Here is a 25,388-nt window from a genome sequence, read left to right as displayed (position 1 = left end):
CTTTTGTGAACTATCCTTTACAATGTTTGACTTTAGGGTTGTATAGTAGGCAAAGCTGGTCTAAGACCAGAGTGACTGGGTAACTCGTACTTTGAGTTGGCTGCTGACCTGGATTTACTAACCACAGGGAGAATACAGGAGGAACCAGAGAGGACAAAGAGGGAAATGCTGAGTTTTCCTCAGTCAGAAGTGCTGGGGCAGCACACTATGTTCCCTCGTGCAGAGGGGCATTCATAAACAGACAACCTGCCTCTTTGCTCCCTAATGCACCAGCGTGGAGCAATGACCCTGTGCAAAAACTCTCCAAGGAGAAGAATAGAACACAGCATCAAAAACTGTCTGTGGTGCAAGAGAGGCTTGAAAGACCCCATGAAATTGCTTGACGAGTGCATTTTGTAAAATATTGATGTAAATTGAAACAGGAAATCTGGGCTTGACAAAAAGTGTACTCATTTTTTATTTATTTATTTACTTAATTTCATCCTTTTTCTCCCAGTTTGGAATGCCCAATTCCCACTGCTTAGTAGGTAGTGGTTACAACTCAATCCAGGTGGCGGAGGACAAGTCTCAGTTCCCTCCGCTTCGGAGACAGTCAATCAGCGCTTCTAATCACGTGGCTCATCGTGCATGAGGCTCAGGCTACTCTTCATGATCCATGCACAATTTACCACATGCCCCATTGAGAGCGAGAACCCCTAATTATGACCACGAGGAGGTTACCCCATGTGACTCTACCCTCCCTAGCAACCGGGCCAATTTGGTTGCTTAGGAGACTTGGCTGGAGTCACTCAGTGGTGGTACTACGTGGTAGTCAGTGTCAATATGCGCTGAGCTACCCAGGCTCCCGTGTCCTCGTTTTAAAATGGCCAGAAAGCATGATTCTTGCTCATTAGTTGCAAGTGGTATAGGATGCAACAGCCTGCACTGTAAAAAAATATTTATCTTTGATGCCAAATTCCTACAGCCTGTGATTTTTAAATCATTGGGCTACAAAAAAAAAAAACAATGTGTAAAAGAGTTTTTATTCAGACTTAATAGAATTCTTTATCTTTTATTTATTTAGTGTTGTTGATTTGTTATGAATAGTTTTTATGAGTTATGAGTAGCCACCATTATGGTGATTCGTTTTCTCTTGAGCTTGCACCTTGGACCTTTTTTATTATTATATTATGTTCTTCCAGCCAGTGTAATTTTGTTTTAGTAAAACACAAGTTGTTGCACTGTGCTACTTGGAAGACAATACCCAAGGTATTGTAAGGTCAATAAGGTCAGAATAAATGTTTTTGATAAACTCTCAACACAGCACAGATATCAACACTCGGCATACAAAAGGAACCCATAGTGAAATTTTTTAAAAGCTGAACATTAAAATACAATAAATTTAAAATGAATATAAGTTACTCTATAAATTAACTAAGACTGCAACAAAAACAATGGCAAAATAAACTTTGGGATCTACTAGGATCACAATGGGTTCAAATAAGTAAATATGCTCTTCAATTTTTAAAAGGGGGGAGAGAAAACTTCCTGTAGATTTTGTTGTAGACGTCAATAACAAAAATAATGTCACTTGATGCATGTCCTTTTACTTGAAAACCATGAACAAAACTATGCAACATAAAAGGAAATGCGAATCAGGATACATTAAATACAGGTTATGTTTAATCTATGGCTGGTCACCACTTGATGTCCAATGTAAAATCTGTCCTGGAGCAAAACCAGTTGAGAACCACTGAGTTAAAGGTACAGACAGGAGCAGTGAATGTTAATTGTTAATGATCACAGGACATTACTTTAGCTCACACAGCTGATGTTATATTTCATTTAGTAGTTCATATAACATAATATGCTAACATGTAAACTAACATGCTTTAGTTATATAACATGTTATAGTTACATGCTATTTTTTTGGTTTGGTTTGTTATTATAATTCTGTTATCCTTAAGTTTCAATTATAATAAAGCGTTTGTTCAACAAAAAAAAACAAAAAAAATCTTTCTGTTTTCACTCCTTTAAGGATCATTGTAACTGATAAGAATAATTGTGTAATAACGTGATATTTTTCTGTGACTGTTATCGTACCGTGAAAATCTCATACCGTTGCAACCCTACTAGTAAATAATACAAAATCAATGTAATTTCTTCATGCCGCAGTGCATGCTGGGAGCTTGGCTATTAATTTCAACAACAGTAACTAGTATGTAATTTGACATCTATATGCTGCTAAATTTGATCCAGCAAAGAAATATCAACCAATCAGAAAAACACAGTAAACAAATTGCACCTAACAAGCTCTGAATTGACTGTCCTCTTTCATGATACACTGTGAGTGACACGATCGTGTTTGCTGCCCTGAACTCTCAAACTACTTGCATATATCTGAATATTTTGCAATTAAATTCAAACATATTGTTTATATACTTATAATCAACAACTTTAAATTAATAGTTTAATATTTTTCCATTGCTTCATGATATTGTAGTTCATTTCCTAATTACATTAAGTACACAGTCTTGTAACTTTGTCTTTTTATACGATTATTAAAAAGTTTGTAAATTTCACCTCAGTTCATTTCTGTTCTGATTAATTGGATTAATAGCTTAGAACTCTTTTATGAAGTATTTTATGAAATTCCAAGAACTAAGATGGCTTTGTGGAATGGCACTTTTGCACTCTATTAAGGGGAGGAAATTCTCATTCTAGAGCATTTCATTGAACAAAATATGTGTAGAGTTCATTTTATCGGAACAAAAAGACTGTAGATTCTAAATGCTTACATAATAAAAGTTAATTCTGTGTAGTCAAGTCAACTTTTAAGCAGTACACCAGCATATAGATGGTTTCAATGCTAATAGACATGGGCTAAAAGCCCAAAAAGTCCATTTAGATTTCATGTTGTCTTTCAAAAGTTTGGCTAAATGGCTGGCAAAAGACCACATTTAAAGGACAGCTTAAAAAGCGCAACTTAATTGCAGCTTGCTTCCTGGTTACGACGCCTTCCAGCAACCAAGTGTCTGAAATGCAGCACTGATAACACCGGAATTACTGTAAAATTAAGGCAGGGGCTTTTCGATAGAAAAGCACTGCCTGAGTTGTCAGAGCATAGGTCTGAAGTACATCGGGGTGCTAGACAGGCTGCACGTTCTGATCCAATCCTACACACAACAGATACGGCACATAAGGGGCCGGGTGTGACACAGAGGTTTGGTACTGGGTGTACTGCCCGGAGCCGGAGTTAGAGAATGCGGCGGAAAAAGGATGGCGTGAGCAGACAAACAAGTGCAGAGGAGAAGATGGAGTGAGTGCAGAGTTTTCAGTGATATTATGATCCTGTAACAGGATCTGCACGTTTCCATGCCTGTGCTTCAGAGCTCCCCTCCCCCCTCACCTCCACACTGTGCTATTTCAGATCCGGAGGGTACTGATTCCCACAAACACTCTCTATCTTTTTAGCTTTTTCAGACACCTGCAGATACAAATGCACGAATGTCAGACACACAGTCGTAAGCATGCTGAGAAACACTTTGATTTAAAAAAAAAAAATGTATTATCACAAGTGTCAAACTGGTGCACCAGACAACAACCACAATTACAAACATAAACAATTCATACAAACATGAAAGACAATAAACATGCCATTGAGTGTTCAAATAATGAATACAGTCCTGTTTACAACACCAGAAAGTGCTTAAAAGAGTGATTTTAAACAAAGAAATTAAAGGCAGAAGAGAAGAGAGGGAAAGAGACAGAGATAAAGAGTGAAATACTGCACTATTTAGTATTAGTTCATAGAAGCATTTCAGGCAGATAACACATTTCACTCTCTGTCTGGACTCTGTAGAACTTGGTGAAATTTGTTGCAGTGCAAAGAGGGAGTGTCATTTGTGTGGGAACTCAGGGAACTGAATGACGCTGAGCACAAGCCGACACAGACAGATGATAGGGCTGTACTAATACAATAATACACTCACAGAGCCCTTTTTAAGGAACACCTGTACACCTACTATGTGTTTATCTAATTAGCCAATTGTGTGGCAGAAGTGCAATGCATAACATCATGCATATATGGGTCAGGAGCTTTAGTTAATGTTCACATCAACCATCAGAATTTTGACTGTGGCATGATTGTTGGTGCCAGACAGGCTGCTTTGAGTAACCCTACCCTAACCCAAAACCTAATCATGATTTTAATAGGAAAATAACTTTAGTGTACCACAGAAGAAAGAAAACATCTGGGTTTGGAATGAGACAATGGAAGCATATTACAGGGTATTGACATATATCAGTCTCAATTTCAATTTTGAATTCTGTACAAAAGTAAAGTTAAGCTTCAAATAAGACCAAATTATTATAATTTGATGCATCACAATGTAATGAATTGAAAGAGAAAGCAAAGTGGCACAGAGAAAAGACAGAGAGAGAGAGGGAATTGCAGATGGAGGAAAAAAGAAGAGAGAGATATGTGTGAGACAGTAAGCATAGAGCAATTTAGACAGACAGACGGAGAAGGCCCAGACGCCACACTCTCACATAACACCAAATGAAAGCTGCAGTGTTCAGGCGCACATCTGACATCTTAAACCCTAACAAAATAACATGTCTATAAAAATGTAACATGATGAATCTGTACAATATCTCTGCCATACCAATCCCTTCCATCACACAATTTGTTTTTATTATTAAACTGGGATATTTTGCGGTCCAGTTTTCGGTCCTATTGAAACAGGAAGTATTGGCAAGACAGATCAATGAGATTGTCTCTTTTTTTAAACATGCAGTTGGCTTTATTTTACATCACAGTCATTAACCATTATTTGCTACTTGCTAGTCAGTTGCAGAGGGAGGAACATTCTCATTCTAGAGAGCAAATGATTAAGACAAAATCTGTGTAGTGTAGCATGAGTCATTAATATTTTGGGTACATTTTCCCAGAACAGAATGACTGTGAATTTAAAATCTTATATCATAAAAAGCTACATATTTTTTCAACTTTTAGGAGTACACAAGCATGCTTCAAAGCTAATAGAAATGGACTAAATTCCAAAATTGGAAATTCCCTATTCCAATTTTGATTTATACTTAAGTTCTTAAATATAATGTAAACTGTATGTGGGTTTGACAAGTCTGCAAAGCCATAGAGTTCTAAAGACAATCAAGTAGACATATGTTGTGATGGTTGCTCTACTACTTTTCATTAGAACATGACCTCATGCCTAGTACCAAAATGTGAGTGTTTGGCAATAAAAGCCAAATATCAATAAACATGCAAATGAGCCTCCAACGCGTGGCCATATGAAACTTTAGAGACAGCAGCCTTCACTTTTAGAGTATATGAGACAGATTTTGATCATAACTCATTCTACAACTGATGCTCTGTGCTCTTTAAATTATCAGATAAGATGTCTGCTTGTAACTGTTCTTTTTGGGCCATTGTGAGTCATCATAACTCACCATTGGTACTCAGCCAATATAGACAGCATGTTGGCCGATAATGCCAATGTAGCCTATGTAAAACAATTTAATGATAGGAAATAAGAGGTACACAAAATTACAACTTTACAGTGAAGGTGTTTGCTTTGATGGATGTAAACTGACTTGTGTTGTAACAGAGTAGGGTAATAGGTGTTGAACAAAAATAGTGAGCACAATATAAGTAAGGCAAGATTAAAGCTTCTCTTAAACTACTCATATACACTGATGGCCAAAAGTTTGGAATAATGTAAAGATTTTGCTGTTTCAGAAGGAAATTGGTACTTTAATTCACCAAAGTGGCATTCCACTGATCACAAAGTATAGTCAGAACATGTAAAAAACAGCACCATCACTATTTGAAAAAAGTTATTTTTGATCAAATCTAGACAGGCCCCATTTCCAGCAGTCATCACTCCAACACCTTATCCTTTAGTAATCATGCTAAATTGCTAATTTGGTACTAGAAAATCACTTGCCATTATATCAAACACAGTTGAAAGCTATTTGTTTGAGATGAAATGAAGCTTAAAATTGACTTTGTGTTTGTTTTTGAGTTGCCACAGTATGCAATAGACTGGCATGTCTTAAGGTCAATATCAGGTTAAAAATGGCAAAAAAACAAACAGCTTTCTCTAGAAACTCATCAGTCAATCATTGTTTTAAGGAATGAAGGCTATACAGTGCTTGAAATTGCCAAAAACCTGAAGATTTCATACAAAGGTGTACACTACAGTCTTCAAAGACAAAGGACAACTGGCTCTAACAAGGACAGAAAGAGACGTGGAAGGCCAGATGTACAACTAAACAAGAGGATAAGTACATCAGAGTCTCTAGTTTGAGAAATAGATGCCTCACGTGTCCTCCGCTGACAGCATCATTGAATTCTAACAGCTCAACACCAGTTTCATGTACAACAGTAAAGAGAAGACTCAGGGGTGCAGGCTTTATGGAAAGAATTGCAAAGAAAAAGCCACTTTTGAAACAGAAAAAAAAAAGGTTAGAGTGAACGAAGACATCGGACAACAGATAATTGGAAAAGAGTGTTATGGATATTAACCCCATTGAGCTTTAGTGGGATCAGCTAGACTGTAAGGTGCGTGAGAAGTGCCCGACAAGACAGCCACGCCATGGGAAGTGCTACAGGAAGTGTGGGGTGAAATGTTACCTGAGTATCTGGACAAACTGACAGCTAGAATGCCAAAGATCTGCAAAGATGTCATTGTTGCATGTGGAGGATATTTTGATGAGAACTCTGAAGTAGTTTAAGAAGTTCTGATTTTTATTTAATTTTTTTTTAAATGTAATAGTTATTTTTCACGTTATTAATGTTCTGACTATACATTGTGATCAGTTGAATGCTACTTTGGTGAATAAAAGTACCAATTTCTTTCCATAAGAGCAAAATCTGTACATCATTCCAAACTTTTGGCCACCAGTGTACGTCAGACTCATGTTAAATAACAGCTAAATAGTAGCAGAGAGAGGAACGCAATTCAAACCGGTTTGACAAGAGAGGCAGAAGGCTTGGATCACTATGTGGAGGCATAAGACAGGCACGCACAAACATACAACACACACATATACACACAGTTTAAGTGAAAATAAAACTAAGCAGGCAAAAGGTGAGTTATGTCAAAGGAACTTAATAAATGCCAAATAAACAGATCAGGAACTGTACAATCCCTCATCCCAAGAAAGCAAACTGTGAGACAGGCTATTTTACCTGTGATTAAAATAGCAATATATATCTGAAAACTTTTTTTTTTTAATATTAAAGACAGCAAAGACAGATATCATATGTGGACTAATGTCCAAAAGACAAACTGCACCTAACAATTAGAGATGCAGATGTTATACTGGTCAAACTTGCATAAACTTTACAGGTAAAACATGAATGCTGAACACAAGGCTCAAATCTATGAAGTTAAAAAAGTGTTTGAGTAGGGAATTCAGGACACTGAACACACCCACTCAGTGACATTTACTGTTATTGAGGGACAAAAACCTCATTTTACTTCTGTTACTGTTGCAGGAAGGAAGTTCACATTTAAAGATGACACGGAGAGTACGGCATGTAAATGTCACAGAGTCAGTCTTTTTGTTTTAAGGAAATTAGACAGCAATACAAAACACAGCCTGAGTAAAGCAAGGGATTGTAATCTACTATGTGAAGCATTCATTAGAAAATCCAACTGGACCTTGATCCTCTGAATTTACTGTGTGTGTGTGTGTGTGTGTGTGTGTGTGTGTGTGTGTGTGTGTGTGTGTGTGTGTGTGTGTGTGTGTGTGTGTGTGTGTGTGTGTGTGTGTGTGTGTTATTCGGACTTTGAATGCCAGTGTGTCTGACACAGGATAGCAACTGCAAAATAACTGCTGCTCAGAGCTGCTCAGATACTTTGGAAACACAAAAACACACAACAAAGATAACGAATAATCTGTTTTAAGTGATGAAAACAAGTAAGGCTGCACATGTGCATTTTCTAAAACAGAGAAGAAAGCCCAGGGTGGACCTGAGACTTTGTTCACACACTGAGACATACAGACACTGTCCCTAAAAATCCTTCCTCTACCATTTTCCAGCATCTGAATTTGTTCCATGATGAGCAGTGAGAGCCAGCAGATGCATTCATTTATTTATATTCGTCACCTGCAAAATAAAACCCTCCGGTGTCAAAGCCAATTTAATGCATATTAAGTATGTAGCCACAACCAAAATCTCCCAATTACAAACCATTTCTAGTTCAACAGTCAAGTCAACATGCAGCTTTGTAAGCAATGATTTGACAACAGTTAAAGTAAAATGTAACAGCACGCTCTCATTTAGGAAAAACAAAAAAGACAATTTGTTTCAATGTAAAGCTGTATGTCTGATTCCGGACCTCTGTCCAGTGGGTCATTCCGAGCTTTACAGGACAAAGAGGGTCAAGCCGAGCTCTCTAAAAGCCAAACTGGATCTCAGACTGTATTTCAAATACTTTTTAAGTATTTGAAAACACGTTTGTACACAAGGGCCTTTCCTTTAAACAATTAAATTGTCTTCTCTCCCTATTGAATTCGTGCTATTCTATCTTTTTATGCATTTTTTTTATCTTTTTTTATTTTACTAAATCTATTTTATTTTTACTGTTTATCTTATTCAACATTTGTGACATTTATGTTTTCTATAAAGCATTTTGTAAAAACTGTTTAAAAAGGTGCTGTGTGAATACAACTTTTCTTCAATATGAGCAAATCCCATGTGCAACCATAAACAGTCACGTTATTATTTACAGATATCATGTTTTTCTCAATTATAAGAGTCGATTCGGATCTGCTAGATTCGGTTCTGAACTGCAATGTCTTGGGTTGCGACATGCCTCTGAACTTTCCGAAGATAGCGCAGACCGCCAGACAACAATACGCGAAGAATAATATGTGTATGACTGTTGCCTTCGCTATGTGCAACATCAGTGACACCGCGCGCCAGTTACATGATTTCAGTTATTTATGAATAAGATTCGCGCTTACCTCGTCTTCTTGAAGTGGAGGTATCAATTTAAGCATCGGGAGAGATCTTTCTTTTATTGTTGACGACAGCTGTTCCGAGTCGGTACCGATACAACTCTCGCGGCCGAAGAGGAAGGTCGGCAGTGAGTTTGTGGAGAGAAAAGGACGGTGGACTATCCGCCAGCCCAGTGCTTTAAAAGGCTGTACAGTAAGTCACTACCGACCAACACAATCGCCTTCGAAAGCGAATGACGTAGAGAGAGACTTCTGCTCGACTACACAGAGCCTGGCCTCAGAAAAGTCCAACCCCTACTACACACGCAAGCACTCTCTCGGTCTGTATGTCAAAACCTAGATGGCTGCCTATCTAGACAGCATTAAGGGGCAATAAGGGCGCGTTCTGAGTAAGCTAAGCTGAGAGTGTGTGAGAGCAAATCTAACCCGGAACGCGTCTAGTGCACAAGAATGCAGTCTAGGTAGGCAGCTCAATAGGTTTTGAACAGCAGCCCCTCGTTCTCTCTCTTTCTAGCGTTCAGGCACACAGTAGGGGAGACCGGGCTTAGTTGGCACACTTTCATACTTTGTTGAATATCTCTGCTGGAACATACATTAAGCCACGCCAAGTAGGTGCAAATGAAAGATTTTATGAAGAAGTTATTAGGTAAAAAAAAAACCAAACAACACCAACAACAAAACCACACACATTCAATATCACCAAATATTAAATAACTTTTGCTACTTAATGGTCAAAGCTGTGTTGTGCATTTTGTTGGCACAGGTTGTGGGATTAGTTTGCACAGTGTTAAAACATTACAGTTTTAAGAGAAGCAACACACAGAAAAATAAACTGTTCATTTTAAACCAGGACAACAGAACAACACATATTTGTCTTCTATTATTAGGATGAGTTAAGATTATCTCATTAATATGATTTTATTAATATGATTATGATTAATGTATACAAATGTACAGCTTGGAATGAAACTTATTATTATAATTTTTTACTTATATACATTTATAATAATTACTTAGGTAACCTTGTTTTATTTACAGGGTTGGGGAATAACGGAATAAATGTAACGTGATTACGTATTTAAAATACAAAATATATGTAACTGTATTCCACAACAGCTACAATTGTAATAATTTTTATTTAGAATACAGTTACATTAAAAAGTATTTTGATTACTGAAGAGATTACTTTGCATTTTATTGTCATTTGTTTCATTTAATATTTATTCCAAGTGTGATTTAAAGTGCATTTGAACAGCGGTGACACACTTTCTTATGATGTGTTACATTCATACAAGCAGACAGAGAAGTACATTTGAAGTAAGTTTGGAGCAGAAGAAATAGAAATAAACCTTCTGTAAATTCTCAGATTTAAACTAAGATGAAATGCAATTTCTAGCCATTTTACATACACATGTTACCAGGTACAGTCATATTAATATCAAGAAAATTCACATTGGATCATAATTTCTTTTCTAGTAACACCTTTGATATTAGGGCAAAATTGTATTGTAATCCAAAGTATTTATAATACGTTACTGAACTTTTACATTTATTCTGTAATCTGTAGTGGAATACATTTCAAAAGTTACTCTTCCAACCCTGTATATATAAATGTTTTATGATTTTATGAAAGTCATATAAAAGAAAGGAACTAATTGTATAATTGGCTTGAATTGAACTATGATTATGAGAAATAGACAAAAATTATAATTATAATTATTATTATTATATATTTTTATGTTATACAGTGCATTCAGAAAGTTTTTTTTTTCTTCAAATGTTTTATATGTTGCAGCCTTATACAAAAATGCTTTTAAAAAATCCACACCAATCTACACTCCATAATGACAAAGCCAAAACCCGATTTTTATAACTTTGTAGATTTATTAAAAAGAAAAAACTGAAATATCATACTGACATATGTATTCAGACCCTTACTTAGTTGAAGCACCTTTGGCAGTTATTACAGCCTCATGTTTTTTGGGGTATGATGCAATAAGCTTTGCACACCTGGATTTGGGGATTTGCTTCCATTCTTCTCTACAGATCCTCCCAAGCTCTGTCAGGTTGGATGGGGAGTGTCGGTGAACAGCCATTTTCAAGTCTCTCCAGAGATGTTCAATTGGGTTCAAGTCCAGGCTCTGGCTGGGCCACTCAAGGACATTCACAGAGTTGTCCCTAAGCCACTCTTGCATTGTCTTGGCTGTGTGCTTAGGGTCATTGTCCTGTTAGAAGGTGAACCTTCTGCCCAGTCTGACATCCTGAGCACTCTGGACCAGGTTTTCATTAAGGAAATCTCTGTATTTTGCTATGTTCAGCTTTTCTTCAACCCTGACCAGTCCCCCAGTCCCTGCCACTGAAAAACATCCCCACAGCATGATGCTAACACCACCATGCTTCACAGTTGGAATAGTATTGTGCAGTTGATGAGCGGTGCCTGGTTTCCTCCAGACATAATGCTTGGAATTGAGGCCAAACAGTTCGATATTTGTTTCATCAGACCAGAGAATCGTGTTTCTCACTGTCTGAGAGTCCTTTAGGTGATTTTTTTATGTGTCTTGCATTGAGGAGAGGCTTCCGTCTGGCTACTCAGCCATAAAGCCTGGATCAGTTCAATGTTGCAGTGATAGTTGTCCTTCTGCAAGTTTCTCCCATCTCTACACATGATCTCTGGAGCTCAACCAGAGTAACCATGTGGTTCTTGGTCACCTCTCTTACCTAGGCCTTTCTCCCCTGATTGCTCTGTTTGGCCAGGTGGCAAGCTCTAGGAAGAGCTCTGGTTGTTCCTAACTTCTTCCATTTAAGAATTATGGAGGCCACTATGCTCTTGGGAACCTTCAATGCAGCCGAAAATGTGTTTGTAGCATTCCCCAGATTTGTGCATCGAAACAATCCTGTTCTCTGAGCTCTGCAGGTAGTTCCCTCGACCTCATGGCATGATTTTGTCTATGATATGCATTTTCAGCTGTGAAACCTTATATACACAGGTATGTGCATAGATAACTGGTATTATATAGATTGGTATTTTTAATACATTTGCCTAAGTTGTCAAAAATCTGTTTTTCTTTGCCATTATGGGGTATGGAGTGTAGATTGATGTGGAAAAAAAATTTTTAAAGTATTTTAGCATAAGGCTTCAATATAATAAAATGGTCTTAATACTTTCTGAATGCACTGTATATGTGTGTATTTAGAGGTATTAATTTGGTAAATAGTGCCTATAAAAGTTGTGAATTATTATCTGTTATTTTTTTTTTCAAAAATCAACATGCCAACCAACCCCACTGACAGTACACTCATTTGATAAATGATGAAAGTGAGCTAGCACACAGTAGCTTATCACAGGTTTACAACTCAATAAATATATGAAAAAGATCAAATGAAAATGTGTCTTCACAATAACAGGTTTTAACATTCAGATATCCTGACAGAATCAAACAGTGTAGGTCAAGAAAGTGAACATTTTTATGAATCATTTTAAAATGAATAGTCCTGTGGGCAATTAATCTTGGTCTCCCCTATGAGGACTGTCAACAATTATTGTAGCCTACTTGCCTTGTTTCTTCTGAACTTAATACAAATAATTAAACTATTATATATCTATACTGTTGGGCTACTGACAATGATTAATTATCTTTAATTAAAAATAGCTTGGCAGTCGAGTGTGAAGCAGCTGGGATGAGGATTAGCACCTCTAAATCTGAGGCCATGGTTCTCAGCAGGAAACCGATGGAGTGCGTACTCCAGGTAGGGAATGAGGTTTTGCCCCAAGTGAAGGAGTTCAAGTACCTCGGGGTCTTGTTCACGAGTGAGGGGACAATGGAGCGGGAGGTTGGCCGGAGAATCGGGGCAGCAGGGGCGGTATTGCACTCGCTCTATCGCACCGTTGTCACGAAAAGAGAGCTGAGCCGAAAGGCAAAGCTCTCGATCTACCGGTCAATTTTTGTTCCTACCCTCACCTATGGTCATGAAGGTTGGGTCATGACCGAAAGAACTAGGTCAGCGAGTACAAGCGGCCGAAATGGGCTTCCTCAGAAGGGTGGCGGGCTTCTCCCTTAGAGATAGGGTGAGGAGCTCAGTCATCCGTGAGGAGCTCGGAGTAGAGCCGCTGCTCCTTTGCGTTGAAAGGAGTCAGTTGAGGTGGTTTGGGCATCTGGTAAGGATGCCCCTGGCCAGCCTCCCTAGGGAGGTGTTTCAGGCACGTCCAGCTGGGAGGAGGCCTCGGGAAGACCCAGGACTAGGTGGAGAGATTACATCTCCACACTGGCCTGGGAACGCCTCAGGGTCAGCCCAGTCAGAGCTGGTTAATGTGGCTCGGGATAGGGAAGTTTGGGGCCCCCTGCTGGAGCAGCTGCCCCCGCGACCCGACTTTGGATAAGCGGTTGAAGATGGATGGATGGATGGATAAAAATAGCTTGTATTGAAAAAAATGCATACAATGTAGGTAGATTTTATACAATGACAAATATATTCTTTGTGGAGGTTGTGATTTTTTAAGGGCAATGTGCATGTTTGACATTATGCATTTGACCTTACTGATGATGATGATGCTCATTTTAGAGACCTCCAATCACAAGCTATCAAGCTGCCACCACATGGCAAGGACTAGCACTGCATGGCTCTTATAACCATGTCCCCAGTTATTGGAATTCCTGCCAAATATTAACTGATAAAAATAAGAATAATGTAAAGAGTACTACAGTTTAATTATATAATGACATTTTATAATTAACAGCTGAATTATAGCAAGATTATAAAAAAGTGTTGTTCCTTCACAATTCTCTTCTGGACCAAAAGCTAGAGCTATGGCCTCAAATATCCTTTGCAAAACTAACACTGGAGAAGAGAGGAAACAGAAAGCAGTGGTGTGAATCTGAGATCCTGTGCCTATCTCCGTGTTGTTATAAATGAGGAGGAGAGTGCTGAGCAGAAGGCTGGTTCTAAATAAAGATTTCAGGTCAAAAACAGGAAATGGCTCACTGAGCAGTCGAGGTAGGACAGAGAAGTGCTGGCTGCTGGTCGGCATCTACAACATCCCCTTTGTTCCACCACACTACAAGCAGAGAAGCATAGCCCGTCCCTTCTCTCTGTCTCTCTCTCTCTTCCTGTGCCTCTCTTTCTCCCCTCCCTTTCTCTCTCCCTCCCACCCTCTGCCTCTGTCTCTCACTCCCTCTTATTCCAGGCTCTCTTCTGTCCTTTATGAAGCCTTTCTTTCACATTTTGACAGCGTTTTATCATTTGTTGTAGGAACCGCCCACCAACTGCCTCTTCAGCAGGAGCGTGGAACATGGCATGAACAGTGTGGGCAGTCATTCAAAAAACATATGAGTCCCTACCAAATAGTTAAAAACTGCTTTATTTCTGAGACTAATCCTACTACATCATGCTTTGGATGCAGTCTTTATATTTAATAAAATACATGCTGAGTAAAATTATTTTTCTTTAGAAAATGGTCTATCATTTATATCCCCTTTAAATTATTTTTATATGTTCCTCTGACTTGATAAAAAAACAAAAAAACTTTGTGGACAGATATTATTGAAGCTGTATCCCTGTTTTAACTCAGAATGCACTTTTTTTAGAAAGACGATTGTTATCCAGTGTAGTAACACTGCTCCTGTTTGCAAAATGTACAAAATTGTGGAAAAATACAATAACACAAATCAAAGTAAACTACTGGTTGGACTGTCCTTCTACAGTAACCAATCAGAAAATGTTAGCATGTGAAAATTATTTGATTTAAATCAGGGACGAATTATGACTTATGACTTCGTTTTCATAGTCAAAAGTTGTTGAGCCGTTTTCATTGTTGATGGGTTTTCGAGCGGGGGGGGGATCGCCAAACTGGATTGCACAAACTTAAAGCCCAGTCAAGGGCCTCTGGGCACTGGCCCCATTGGCATATTGGCATACAGAATATGAAGCTTAAAAAACTTACCGCACCAGGTATCATCTTCATGTCATTATTACATATACAAAAATATAGTTCACCCAAAAATGACAATTCTATGCAAGGTCACTGTGAACAAGCTTCTCTCATAGCATTCATAAATGGATGCAATGTTTTTCACTGAAAAATGATTTAACATTTGGGATGTTTCTCACTAAAAACTTTTATAGTTTTGAAATATGATGCATGAGCCACATGGATTACTTTTATGACTCATAAAATCATTACTCATTAATCTTTAAAGTGAGTTATTATCAACTGACATTGTAATAAAAGGACAGACTGCAATTATAATTAAAACATCTCCTTAGAAAAAACAAATTCAGGTTTGGAACAACAGCGTGAGTAAATTATGACAGAATTGCAATTTTTTTATGAATTATTCCTTTAATGAAATTAAGGATTAACTTAATTTTTATTTTGCATTTTGCTTAACCTCATGATATAATAATGATTAGAGTGAGTAAATTTAAATGAAACATTTTAGTAAATTGAGTAACTTTTACTTACAAATATGATATACATGGTAATTAAACAAGCTTGGTAAAATGTAAATAAGCATATTATTAAAACATGTCACGTATTGAATTTTCCTTACAATGTTTAATCATATGTTACATGATATTCAGAAGCATCCCACAGGCAAACTTAATGCATACTATCTAGACTATGAGACAACATCACCTTGCATTACTGGCGATAGAAACAAGACAGAGCAGAAAATCACATTAAAACTGCACAAAACGAGAAACAAACAAAACAAACATCTTATGGAGTTTTGTGTTCCTTGCCACAGTCGCCTTCAGCTTGCTCACTGGGGTTATTAATACAATTATTATTGAATTACTTATTTTTAAACATGATTAACAATCATGTTTTATCTAATTACACAATGAGGATTCATCAACTTTATAGACATTACAGTTTTATCGTCTGTTAATGCTGATCTTCTGTAAAGCTGCTTTGAAACGATGTGTGTTGTGAAAGGCGCTATACAAATAAAAGTGACTTGACAAAATTAACAATAAAAACGGTGTAATTAAACTTGCAGACATTCAAACAATACAAGGTAATTAATTGTTCAGTCCCAGTGCATGCTGGGAACACCAGCTTCATTAATTATATTTACTTAAGCTAAATTTCTCAAATGTACATGTTTTAAAGTTGAATTTACTTAATATTTTTAAGTTCACGCTTAAACTAATTTATTCAATGTAGAAAGTACTTAATATTTTCTGCAATATTTACTTCACCAAAAAAAATTACAAATGTTTTCAGTGTACCTCACCAGGTATCATCTTCATGGCATTACATACACCTAAATACATAGGACTTTAAATCAACAGGTCTGACTGTAGGGTAAAATGCGAAATCATTCTAATCAATGGTATGATTACAGATATTTGGTGTTGATATAAGCAGAAGTACTGTGAAATCATGCTGCTCTATTACACTAAGTCATGCAAACAAAAGAGCTGCTCGATTGTAGTGCTGTTAATTACAGGCCTCTTCAGAGTCCCTGCAACACAGACACACAGAGCTCTGGTGCCAGCAGAAATGGCGCTGACTAAACTCCTGCTAAATCCCCCCCTCTACACAACACTCCACTCCACTCCTCTTCAACACTCTGTTGAGAGACCTTGGCATGCCTATGTCTCCCTCATTATTTAATTTGGCTCATTAGCCATGCAGACACACTTCAGCAGGGGGTAATCTCTCAGTTTAACATCATAATTAATAGTGCCCATCAATAAATAACTGCTTGTACCAGCCGAGTTGCCAGTAGGCTTCGGCAATATTTTGAAAATTCACAATGATTTTGATGCCGATATATGCCACTTTGGTGAATTAAAGTACCAATTTCCTTCTGAAACAGCAAAATCTGTACATTATTCCAAACTTTTGGCCACCAGTGTTATGCAGGGTGTGGAAGCAGGACAGGACAGACAGAGGTGCGGATCCAAATGCGGTATTTATTATGGCAACTAAAAATCACATAAAAACACAGGAACAAAAGAAAACATCCACAATGGGAAAACAGAGACTGAACCTTTGAAAGGACACGGGAGCATCTACAAAGGGCACAGGAACCTCGAACGGGTGAGTAATCACGGGAAACACGGGCAGGAAACAAGGAGCTAAAACATACAACGATCGACAAGGAGTGGAAAACACACAGGGTTTATATACACAGACACAGGAGGATCACAAACGACAAACAGGTGCAAACAATGACACAGTGATGGCAGTGAGAAGATCTGGGAACTGTGGGAAGTGTAGTTTTTCACAAGGACAGTGAGACTCAGGGCGGACAACAGGGAAAACGTGACAAGGAACGGGATCGGTGACGGGTGAAACGGAAAACACGGAGCGGACAACAAGAAAACGTGAAATAAACATGATAGTGAAACAAAGAACAGAGGGCAGACAACACAGGAACGTAACATAACCCCCCCTAAAAGGACTGGATTCCAGACGGTCCTAAAGCAAAAGAAAAACCCACACAGAAGAACCAAAACAAAAGATCCAAGGAGTGAGGGGGTAGACCCGGGGGGACACAGACAGAGAAAAGGGAGCACAGAGACAGACCAAGAAGGCACAAGGGACACGGAGACAGACCACGGGGGCACAAGGGGCAATTAGGCAGTCCACGGGGGCACAAAGGGAAATGAGACAGGCCACGGGGGCACAAGGGGCAATTAGGCAGTCCATGGGGGCACACAGGGACAGGTTTGGGTGGTCTGGGAGGTGGCCATCGGACAGGGACAGGTCCAGGAGGCCTAAGAAGCGGCCACAAGACAGGAACAGGTCTGGGGGGCCTGGGAGGTGGCCATCGGACATGGACAGGTCCAGGAGGCGGCCTCAGGACAGGGGCAGGTCTAGGAGGTCTGGGAGATGGTCGCAGAACAAGGGCCGGCACAGGGGTCCTGGGGAGTGGCTCCGGGACAGGGACAGGTTTAGGTGACCTAGGGGGTGGCCACAGGGCTAGGGCTGGTTCAGGGGGCCTGGGAGGAAGAGTGGCCCCTAGGGGAGCTGCAAGGGGCTCTGGAGATGAAGCTGAGGGAGGCTCTGGGCGAGGCTGAGGAGGCTCTGGATGGGACCGAGGCGGCGCCGCAGGAGGCTCCGGAGGCGGAGGCCTGGAAGGCTCCAGAGGCAGAACCGATGAAGGCGGCGCCACAGGAGGCTTCAAAGGCGGAGGCCTGGAAGGCTCGAGTGACCTGAGAGGCGGAGGCCTGGAAGGCTCCGGAGGCGGAGCCGAGGGAGGCTCAGGAGGTGGAGCCGAGGAAGGTGGCGCCGTAGGAGGCCCCAGAGGCAGAGGCCTGGAAGACTCTGGAGGTGGAGCCGAGGAAGGCCTAGGAGGCGGAGGCCTGGAAGGCTCAGGAGATGGAGCCAAGGGATGCGGTGCCGTAGGAGGTTTCAGAGGCGTGGCCCTAGAAGGCACTGGAGTCTCTGGGAGCAGAGCCATAGGAGGCTCGGGGAGAAGGGCCGTGGAAGGCTCGAGAGGCTTGAGAGGCGGAGCCCTGGAAGGCCCGAGAGGCTTGAGAGGCGGAGCCCTGGAAGGCCCGAGAGGCTTGTGGGGCGGAGCCCTGGAAGGCTCGAGAGGCTCGAGAGGCGGAGCCCTAGAAGGCTCGAGTGACTTGAGGGGCGGAGCCCTGGGAGGCTCGAGAGGCTTGAGAGGCAGAGCCCTGGGAGGCTCGAGTGGCTCAAGAGGCGGAGCCCTGGAAGGCTCGAGTGACTTGAGGGGCGGAGCCCTGGGTGGCCCGAGAGCTTGAGAGGAGCAGCTCTGGAAAGCTCGAGAGGAGCAGCTCTGGAAAGCTCGAGAGGAGCAGCTCTGGAAAGCTCGGGAAGCTTGAGAGGCGGAGCCCTGGAAGGCTCGGGAGGCGGAGCTCTGGAAAGCTCGGGAGGCGGAGCTCTGGAAAGCTCGGGAGGCGGAGCTCGGAAGGCGGGGCTCTGGAAAGCTCGGAAGGCGGAGCTCTGGAAAGCTCGGAAGGCGGAGCTCTGGAAAGCTCGGATAACTCGGAAGGCGGAGCTCTGGAAAGCTCGGATAACTCGGAAGGCGGAGCTCTGGAAAGCTCGGGAAACTCGGAAGGTGGAGCTCTGGAAAGCTCGGGAGGAGGAGCCCTAGAAGACTCGAGAGATGAGAGACTTGGGAGGCGGAGCCCTGGAAGACTCGGGAGGAGGAGCCCTGGAAGGCTCGAGAGGCGCTGGCTCTAGGGCACGACGGCACTGGCTCTGAGCCACTGGCGCTGGCTCTTGGGCGGTCCTGGCTACTGGCGCTGGCTCTTGGACGGTCCACGGCCACTGGCGCTGGCTCTTGGACGTCAGGCTCACGCTGCTCAGGGCGGTCGAGGCTGGCTGGCTCAGGGGCGACAGGCTGGCTCAGAGGCTACAGGCGCTGGCTCAGGGATGGTCGAGGCTACAGGCGCTGGCTCAGGGACGGTCGAGGTTGCAGGCGCTGGCTCAGGGACCTCTGAGGTGACAGGTACTGGCTGGGTGACCGTAGCTGACGAGGGCTCTGGCTCGCAGACCGGGGCAGGCGAGGGCTCTGGCTCGCTGACCGTAGCTGACGAGGGCCCTGGCTCGCAGACCGGGGCAGGCGAGGGCCCTGGCTCGTTGGCCGTAGCTGGCGTGGGCTCTGGCTCGCTGGCCGTGGGCTCTGGCTCGCTGGCCGGGGCAGGCGAGGGCTCTGGCTCGCTGGCCGGGGCAGGCGTGGGCTCTGGCTCGCTGGCCGTGGCAGGCGTGGGCTCTGGCTCGCTGGCCGTGGCAGGCGTGGGCTCTGGCTCGCTGGCCGTGGCAGGCGTGGGCTCTGGCTCGCTGGCCGTGGCAGGCGTGGAGTAGCGAGCAGAAGCTTCTGCCCTCCTCCTCCTTCGGGCTGACGAGGTTGAGCACGCTGGCGCAGGAGCAGAGGAAGCTGAGCACACCGGCTCTGGAGTGGACCAAACTGGCGACGCTGGTTTGTGGATTAAGGCAGGCGTGGAGTTTGGCTTGCTGGCAGGTGGGGCAGGCGTGAAAGGACGAGCCATGGAAGACTGGAGGGTCACCACTGCGGGAGGAGAGGCAGGGTCTTCCTCAACAACGCCCACAGTGAGTGACGAGCCGCAGACCAGCAAAGTCTCCTCCACGAATTCCAGGAGAGTCCAGCCGCGCGTCGCCGGTGGCAACCGCTCCTTAAGCGAACTGTTCAGATTGCCCCTGAAGAAAGCCACCAGGGAGGAGTCTGGGAAGTCCGCGACACTCGCCAGCTCGAGGAAGTCGCGGATGTGGTCCTCCACAGGACGGTCCTCTTGTTTCAGGCAGAGGAGTCTGAAGTTCGCCTGTTGCACCGCTGGATCCATTGTGGGTCGATCGTTCTGTTATGCAGGGTGTGGAAGCAGGACAGGACAGACAGAGGTGCGGATCCAAATGCGGTATTTATTATGGCAACTAAAAATCACATAAAAACACAGGAACAAAAGAAAACATCCACAATGGGAAAACAGAGACTGAACCTTTGAAAGGACACGGGAACATCTACAAAGGGCACAGGAACCTCGAACAGGTGAGTAATCACGGGAAACACGGGAAACACGGGAAACACGGGAAACACGGGAAACACGGGAAACACGGGAAACACGGGCAGGAAACAAGGAGCTAAAACATACAACGATCGACAAGGAGTGGAAAACACACAGGGTTTATATACACAGACACAGGAGGATCACAAATGACAAACAGGTGCAAACAATGACACAGTGATGGCAGTGAGAAGATCTGGGAACTGTGGGAAGTGTAGTTTTTCACAAGGACAGTGAGACTCAGGGCGGACAACAGGGAAAACGTGACAAGGAACGGGATCGGTGACGGGTGAAATGGAAAACACGGAGCGGACAACAAGAAAACGTGAAATAAACGTGATAGTGAAACAAAGAACAGAGGGCAGACAACACAGGAACGTAACAACCAGTGTATTAAGCAATGTAGTGAATCTTTCCATATTTTTTATATTGGCCCTTCAAGCTTCCTAAAGACATTTAATTTCAAGATATACAAAATTTCTTCTTTTCCTAATTCTTCCTTATCTTGCAACTTGTGGGTATAAAAGTGTCACAACAAAGAAAGCACCTCTGATTAAACTTTAGATGCAAACTCAGTGCAAGGATTCAGTGATGCAATTCAATTAATCAAATTAAACTGAATCAACTATAATGATGAAACTATGATTCAAAAACTCAATGAATTCAAAACTCTGTTTCAGCGTCATCACTATAAAATGTCAAAAGATTTTCTATTGTGTATTGAATAGGCTATCATCAAAAGGCTGAAAATACTATAATAGTGGCCAGGGTAAGCGAGGAGTTAAGGCCAGTCTGAAATCCAATTCCCTTTTGTTGTTCATTTATTTATTATTTGCACTGGTCGGCCTGTGTCTGCAGGTACACAACGTGCCAGGCTGTCGGACAAGCATGACACGATTCTCCCCCATGTAAATTCAGTAACATTCAAAACAAGATAAATCTGATGAATCTTGTTTTAGAAACAACACTGCATAAGATATTTAGGTTTTTCAGAGAATGTATTTTTAACATGTGTATTTTGTCTTACTGTACTGGCAGTTTTTATAGTCTAAACAAGTGAAAAAAATCTACCAGTGCTGAAGAAGTAATCCAAAGTATTTAGAATATGTCAATGACCTTGAGTAATCTAACGGAATAGACATTTCAAAAGTAACCCTTCCAACCCTGGTTGTACATCACCTTTAACATTTGGGTTTTTTTGAGTTTCATAATTGTATTATTTTTTCTTTTCATTTTCAGGTCCCACTTTATATTAGGTGTCTTTAAAGGGATAGTTGTGTATGACTTCCTTTCTTCTGCTGAACACGAACAAAGATTTTTAGAAGAATATCTCAGCTCTGTTTTTGTGTGGAAGTTACTTTCACGTTTACATTTAGCCAAATACTGGTTGTGGCTGGTCAAAGGTGAACATCTGTAGTAAAAGATTTCTTAAATATTTATCTGTTTCACACCCACACATATCACTTCAGAAGACATAGATTAAACCACTGGAGTCATATGGATTACTTTTATGGTGACTTTATGTCCTTTTTGGACCTTATGAGTTCTGATCACCATTCACTTGTATAGTATGGTCCTACAAAGCTGAAATATCTTTTCTAAAAATATTAATTTGTGTTCAGCAGAAGAAAGGAAGTCATACACCATGGCATGAGGGTGCGTATATGATGAGAGTATTTACATTTTTTGGTGAACTATCCTTTAACTACTATGAACTAACATTAAAATACATACAATACTATGTATTTATTGTGTAACTTCATGTTGTTCTGCAAAATTTGCATAAGATTCACATTTGCTGCTATTGAGGTTGCGGTACGGGTAGGTTTAGGGGTAAGGTTAAAAGTGTAACTACAGATGTAACTGAATGCAAGTACAATGCAACAACACAAATTTAAATGCAAGTACAATGCAACAACACAAATGTTCATAATAAGTACGTTGTATCAAATGTTTAAGTACATAGTAGCTAAAGAGAAAACAGAAACCTACTCTGCAGTAAAATGTGTGACAAACCAGAGTATTCCCTACTAGCATTTAGGTGATATCAGTTATTTTGCAATAACAAGAACATTTGATACCTTGATAGCAATGACATAATCACCTCAAATCAGGGGAACATCAGATAAATAAAGGATTATTCTAAGTCATCCATCACTGCTGTCCCTAAGGTGCTGTGTATTAAGGCAAAGAACAACAGCCCGTGCTATGAGGCACGTTGTGGTTTTAAGAAAAAGTGAGCGAAAGCTGAACTTTGTGTACACACACTTGTGTTTTATCCCATTTCCATGGTGATTATGCAGAACAATATTGATATAACACAGGGATTTCTTACCCTCCTCCAGACATGTGCACACACACACACACACACACACACACACACACACACACACACAGTCTCACATGAACATACGCACGCATAAATACACTTACACTCCCCAGCTGGAGCAAAACCAATGCAGTGATGGCTGTGGTTTTGGAAGTGGACTCCATATATGACAGGCCACCATACATCATGCTGTTTTTCTCTTTCATTTGGTGACAATCCTGGCTGGGGCTGGAGAACTTCAAAAAGCTCAAGAAAAGTCTTAGTCTTATATTAAAGAACTTTAAAAGAGTTCTTCACTTGTGATTTGTGTGAATAAAAGTAATTGTTGTCGTGGCGCCTATAGTGTTTTTGTTACTAGGAAACTGCTGTAATACATACAACAAGCCACGTAAAAATTATTTAGCAAAAAGGTATATATATAAAAGGTATAGTAACATGATTCTATTTGACCAGGTTGGATTACATTATTATGGATAATATTGGGTTACCGAGATAAATTCTTAATCTCATGTGAGTATATACGATATTAAAAATATTTTCAAAGGAACTGTTCATTTATTTAGGTGTAAAAAAAAAAATTTAATAAGGAAAGAAATAAACCATAGTAAGGTCCATACATCACTTTCACTTTCAGAATGTGAATGTGGAGATTTATAGAAAAAATTTACTTTAATATGAATCTGTTTCTCACCCACACCTACTATATCACTTCTAAAGATATGTATTAAAATACTGATTACTTTTATGCTGCCTTTATGTGCTTTTTGGACCTTCAAAGGTCTAGTCACCATTCACTTGCATGGACCTACAGAGTTGAGATATTCTTCTAAAAATCTGTTCTGCAGAAAAAAGTAATACGCATCTGTGATGGCATGAGAGTAAATGATTAGAGATTTCAAATTTTTCGGTGAACTATCCCTTTAATATATGTAAATAATGTGTGTAAATAAAACTATAATTACATGGGCGAGGACAACAACATAATTAAGACTTTCTTGTGTGTCTAGGCACTTAATGCCCAATGTATTATTGCATTCCTATTGTGCTATTCATAGCACACAACTAATGTAACAAACACAGTACCAAACCCAAGTTGTCATTGTAGAAAACAGGTAGCTTTTCAGTGGCCACACTTGATGGAAAACATTCCACTATCGTGACTTGTCTTTTTTTTTCTCAAGCTGACTAATTCAATAAACATTCCAGCCTTTGGAGATTGCCCCGTATACAAACTTTTAAACAGTTTTCATTCTGAGCTCTAAACATATCTGATGTTCCTCTTCTTCACATTAAGCAGTTGTTTGGTGGGGCACAGCTAACAAAACACAGCACCACACATTTAACAGAAAGATGGATTTATGAATATTAGTCATATCAGTAGATGTACAATGTGTCATAAAATAAGTTTTCACCAGCATTTCTTATTTTATTTTTTTTTTGCTACAGGTCATGACAGATAGAGCAAGAGAAAAACCGCAGTATTCATATGAAAAAGGATCAAATGTCTTAATTTTAAAAAAAAAACTAAATAAATTCAAACATTTGGGTATTGAAGGCTTCAGCAATGCAGCACCTCCATGGCTCTTGTTTTTTCAAAGCCGTGGGCTCCTAAAGAATGTCTTAAATACCATTTTCCATGTTCTTCTTTTTCCCCCCTTTATAATTCTGGTATTTTGTGGTCCACTATTTCAGTTATTTATAGTAGCTGTTTACTTGCCAAATACACTACAGCATTTGTTGCCATGCCTGCTTCATATGAAATGGTGTTTGGAAGAGAATGAAACCACAGATGTCACCAAGAATATGAAACAGAGAAATGAAAGGCACCAGAGTTCTGAGGATTGTGGGTAATGAAATGATGGGACGACCCTGTTCCAAAGCCACTGCTTAGATGCCACTTGGGATAAGTGCTACACCAGTGATATTACTGTAAAAGAATAGTTCACCCAGAAATTAAGGAAAAAAGAAAAGTGAAGTTTGCAGGGCCATAACCACGATATACTTAGAGAGGGACAAGTCCCCCCAGATATGGCCAGATTGTCCCCCCAATAATTGATATCCATGTTGCTGTTCTGCTGGACTGCTCGTCAATGTCATATGATATAACAATCGATGAAGACAAGACTCAAGTTTATGATGCTAAGCAGGAACCTTGTGGATTATTCTAGCACCACGCATCAGCAAGCAGTTCAGATTGAGTGTTTGTGTCATGTGAGATGTAAGTATCTAACTAAACAGGCAATATTTGACCCCTGTTTTATGATTGAAATGTTTTACTAACCGACATTAATTTCCAAGGGTGCAAACTATTCACCATTATGAGAAATTCGCCGTTTTGAATGTAAAATATGTCATTACAGTACGTCATTTGTATGTGATTCAAAACTGTGAATGTGAAAACATTAACAAAGCAGTTTTCAGCATGTCAGGCTTAAGACAAAGAGCGAATGTGTGTATATTACAAAGGAATTGAATGAATGTGGTTGTCTGGCGCAGGCTTCTGAATAGTTTTTCGAAAATTCTCTTGACATTGTCTAAAAAAATCATCAATAAAAAGCACACACAAATAGAGCTTTTCACC

The 25,388-nt window shown here is 40.7% G+C and overlaps 1 protein-coding gene across 3 annotated transcripts in view; it reads right to left on the bottom strand.

Annotated features, from left to right (window-relative positions):
* The window catches only part of LOC127660925 (SERTA domain-containing protein 2-like), a 70,396-nt gene that overhangs the window by 18,850 nt on the left and 26,158 nt on the right, over window positions 1-25,388 (bottom strand). Inside the window, exon 1 of one of the 3 annotated variants that reach the window (XM_052151413.1) lies at window positions 8,980-9,249. The exons of 1 other annotated variant lie outside the window; for it this stretch is intronic. The gene's annotated coding sequence lies outside the window, so the exon portion shown is untranslated. Of the gene's footprint in view, window positions 1-8,979; window positions 9,250-25,388 lie in introns of those variants that run through there. One more of the 3 variants, XM_052151411.1, reaches the window with a different exon arrangement.

This window comes from Xyrauchen texanus, chromosome 20 (genome assembly GCF_025860055.1).
Source record: "Xyrauchen texanus isolate HMW12.3.18 chromosome 20, RBS_HiC_50CHRs, whole genome shotgun sequence".
Lineage (NCBI taxonomy): Eukaryota > Metazoa > Chordata > Actinopteri > Cypriniformes > Catostomidae > Xyrauchen > Xyrauchen texanus.
This window is presented reverse-complemented; position numbering and strand designations above follow the sequence as displayed.